Genomic DNA, 5,057 nt, shown 5'->3' on the forward strand with positions numbered 1-5,057 from the left:
TGCTCAGCTCTGGTTAAGAACTAAGTCGTAACAAAAAGATTATGTCGTCCAGAAATCATATACAAATCTAGTCATGACGAAGTAATTACCTCAGAACATTAATCAAATCCACTCTTACACATCAAACACAAATCAAAGTCTGACATCTCACTATTATCCAATCCAACATAACAAAAATCACAATAAATAGATAACATATCACAATAAATAGATAACAAAGATAACCATGGGTTGCCTCCTACGAAGCGTTTGGTATAACATCGACGACCCGATGTATCCCTTTTTTACTCTGATTTCCCCAGCATTAGAATCTCATTCATTTTGTCCGTATACCATGGAATATGCCATTCAATGATTTTAAATAACTCTTTCTTAGGAGATCTTTTCTTGATTTCATTATTCAATTCAGGTTCTTGTGATTGAGTCAAATTTAAAGATATAAAGACTGGTAGTGTAGATGAATTCCCTAAATAGGTAGGCCTTAAAATTGTATGGGGCACATTCATCTTAAGTTCATGAGATTTTTCAACAGATGGAATTAAAATTTTACTATTTTTGATAACGTTCATCATTTCACACCTCTACTGATCATGCATACAATCTTCTTTAAACAACATTTTCAAATCATTATGAAAGTCCATTTCGATCTCATAAGTTAACTTACTCTCATAACTTTCTTGGAAATGGTCTTTACTTAGATAATCAATTTCATTGATAAAAAAAGATCAACATCTTTTCTCTCAACTGGATACTTCATAGCCTTTAAAACATCAAAAGTGGCTTCATGGTTATTAATATTCATAGTCAACTCTCTTTTTTTGTGCATCTATCATAGCTTGTCCAGTAATAAGAAAAGGTCTCCCCAAAATAATTAGATTTTCTTTATCTTCTTCCAGATCGAATACAATAAAGCCCATAAGAAAGATAAATTTATCCACTTTAACAAACACGTCTTCTATAAACCCTTTTAGATAAATGATAGATTGATCAACTAACTGAAGGGTTACAGTAGTGGGAGAAATATCAGTTAAACCTAAAATTCTAAATATAGATAGAAGCATCACATTAATGCTCAATCCTAAATCACATAAAGCTTTTCCACATAATCTTTCTCTAATTGCACAAGGAATTGTTAAGTTAGAAGGAACTTTAAGTTTTTTAGGAAGCTTTTTCTGAAATATAGCGCTACACTCCTCACTTAGTGCAACTGTCTCGTAATCCCCAAACTTCCCTTTTTAAGTACTTCCATGAACTTTGAAAATTATTTATCCAACTCATGCTGTCTAAGTCTTTGAGGAAATGGAGGTGTTGGTCTTTCTAAATTAATTTTAGTTGGAGATATTGAATTTTCCAAATCCTTAGAAACATGTTCTTTAGGTCTTTTAGTTTTTTTGTTTTTCTCACAACTTCTTTCTCTTTTCTAACCACATGCTTTATCTCTCTTCCACTTCTTAATTGGCAGCATCTATTTGTTCATCATTCTTCTCTTTAGGGTTAATCTTAGTGTTGCTAGGAAGTGTTCCTTGGGGTTTGTTAAGTAAATTAGCAATTTGTCCAAGTTGATTCTCTATGTTTCTAATTGCAACATTTTGACCATGCAATTGGTTTCCCATTTGCAATACCACTTATTCTATAGACATCTTCTTATCCTCAAATTATTGATCATTATTAGAGTTCGGTGGATATGAGACTGGTTCATTCCTCACTTACTGAAGTGAATTGAGACTGGTTCATTCCAAGTTAGTCCAACTTCCTTGATATTGTAGCAACCTGAGATGCAAGAATTGCAAACACATTTATAAAAAGTTTGAATGATTAACCAATCAGGCAGAGCATGGTGTGGACACTTACTTAGGAGTTCCTTAATCTTTCCCAGATTTCGTATATTGATTCCCCTTTATACTGACAAAATGAGATAATATCATTTCTAAGTTTAGTACTCCTTGAAGGTGAAAAATACTTAACTAAGAATTTTTGAGTTAACTCCTCCCAATTTTTAATAGAGTCAGGTGCTAATGAGTATAACCACATTTTAGTCTTATCCCTTAGTGAGAAAGGAAAAAGCCTTAGTCTAACAACATCGTCTGACATGCCGTTATAATTAAATGTAGCACAATGTTCTAGAAAATTTGATAAGTATAAATAGGGATCCTTCGAAGGAGTTCCCCCAAACTAGCTGTTCTGCACTAGTTGGATAATCAATGAATTTATTTCAAACGAGTCAGCTTCTATGATAGGGGTTTGTATTTTGTATACTTGATCATGATAGGGGTTTGTATACTTGAGTGAATTTCATTTGTCGTAGGATTTACATAATCTCTCAATGATTTATGATGATTTTCTAAGCTATTATTTTCCATTTCCATTTCTTCCATTTCTAGTTTTTCAAGTCCTTTCTGTTTTTTGATTTTTTTCTTTTTTTCTAACTTTGGGTCATAAGACACCAATCTTGCAGATCCTTTGTTTTGCATATGCAACACAACAAATAATACATTAATAATTAAACAAATAAAAAAAAATATATTTAACACAACAAAACATTTTCACAAACACCTTGTTTTTCGAACAAATAGTTTTTTCACAACACATTTTCATACAAAAAATAATTTTCACACAAAAAAAGTTTTTATGACACTACAGTTTTCCAAGTCTAATTACTTCAAATAAAATTCTCCTAAAAGTCAAGATCAACCGTTGCAATCCCTGAAAACGCTGCCAAAAATTTGATCCCGATATTTTTTTATATGTAGAATTTAAGAAGTTGATACAACTACTTGAAGATTTTAATCCCGGGTAATGACACCGAAAACTTGATCCCAAGCAAAGTAAGATTTCAATTATATTTATAGGGATTCTACACAAGTATATGTATTGCTATCAAGTAATATAGAGCTTTCTAATTAAGCTCCGAATATCGATCCCACAGAGATCGAGGTTATCACAACAACTTTTAAGAGAAGTTCTAGTCTGGAATAACTTGCCCTAGCTTTGAAGGTTGATAAAAGTTTGTTTTTGATTTTATCCTACAATTATCACTATAATACTAATTCTAATTCTAAATTAAAATACTTAGTGAAAATCAAAAAGTGGGGTTTTTAATATATTAAAAGTACTATTCCTCATGCAATGAAAGTAGTGACATGTGTAAAAATGTGTTAAGACAAATAGAAGCAATTATATTCCTTACTCTTACTAGAGATGTTATAAAGAACATTGGTTAATCTAAAGTTTGAAGAGTTCTGAAGATGGGCTAGGCAGGGAAGATACTAGCTCTCACTCTAGAGTTCCCTCTTATTCATCCACCTGGAGGCTAACATCTCGCATCAAAACTTAAAAGAATAGACCAAATTAAGGGGCTTTAGCCTGTCATTCTAAAGTCCTCTAATTCTAAACCCATTAATGATTATTTTCCTATTAATTTACACTCAACATATGGACTACATTATCATCCATACAATCTCATGTGATTCTACCACAGTTGATTAAGACAGCACCATCCCAGATCTTGCATGTTCTCACAACAGATTTTAACATGCAAGTTGATCAAGTTTACATGTAAATGAAGAAAAAATTAAAATCATCACAATATATTCTCACTCTACTCAATTCTATATCCTGCACATGCATACTAACTCATTACAAGAGGGAAGAGTAAAGAAAACTACTCACTACACATGGAGAAACAACAAAAACATTTCCTTGAACAAGATTTTGAAACCATAAAACAAAAGTACTAGATTCAAATAAAAATATAATGAAAATACTTATCTTTAATGGAATTCAAACTCTCCTTGTGTAGAAAAAACAATCTCCTTACAATCCTCTCCAAGAACAAAGCGAAAAGAAAAGAAGAAATCTCTCACTCTCTCTATTTCTCTCTCACCTTGCCGCCCCACTTAAGGCTCATGCTTCTTGTTCTCCAAGCCTTCTTCTATTATTCTAACTAATTTAAGAGTCTAAGAGATATTTTAAAAGAATTTCCAAGCCTTTTTTTATAATTTCTCAAGAGATGCTTAAGTGTCTCTTCAAAACTGTCCATATTCATTGAATCTTCCAAATTGTGCCTTAAGTGCCTCTTCAAAACTCTATAAAACCACCCCAAATTCTTCTAGAAAGTCCATTTTATCAATTCCAATGAATTACCTAAGAGATGCACGAAGCACCCCTTCAAAAATCATCCAAATCTGACTTATATTCTAGAGGTTATGTTGAAAACCGTCACCGGCGCCTAAGAACCGATTCTGGGGCGTGTCAATGCTATTTTTGGTTGGAGGAGTTGCCCGTAAGAAGCTGTCGGTCACTGAAATCGAAATCCAGTCGCCCTATTTGGAAGGACGTTTTAATTTACATATATATTTAGTTTTAAAAAAATATGAAATCAAACCGACCCCATATTTTTCATAGTTTAAATGAAAGAATGCTGTATCTCAAATCCTGTATCTATTTTAAAGGATAACCACAAGACTTGAGGATGAGGCTCAATCAAATAAACTAAGGAATATATGACGTCCGTTTGGTCTGCGAAATCTTTGTATTTGCCGACAAGTTCTCCTATTTATCCTATTTAATTTAATATAAAGAATTAAATAGGGTTTATATTAAGCTGGGTTCTGTCATGCTTCCTATAATGACAAGTCCCTGAAGTTAATTAAATCTTAAATGACCAAAGTCACCTAAGAAGACTCTCGATAAAAATCAGAAAATATTATCTTCAAGGAATTTCAAAGGGTAGGAGAGATCAAACGTAGAGGTGTGAAAGGGGATTCGTTCAAATTTGGAACATTTTATTGTAGAATCTGAAAAAGGAAAAACTTGGGGATGTCATGGATCCAGAGGAGAACCCCGGTGACTTCCCAAGCTATCCTAATGTTTGGCTTTAGTTTTGATTAGAAATATTTAGGTGTTTCATCTTGTCAATTTTATTAGTTAGGGCTTAAATTTGTGTGAAATGATCACACAAATAGCCTGGAAGATGTGAGGGTTTAGGTCGTGACGGACGATAACCTCAGAATCCTAAGAAGAGTTAGGGCTTATATTGTATAGCAGGGCTATACAAA

Source organism: Phalaenopsis equestris, unplaced genomic scaffold (assembly GCF_001263595.1).
Source record: "Phalaenopsis equestris unplaced genomic scaffold, ASM126359v1 Scaffold233576, whole genome shotgun sequence".
NCBI lineage: Eukaryota > Viridiplantae > Streptophyta > Magnoliopsida > Asparagales > Orchidaceae > Phalaenopsis > Phalaenopsis equestris.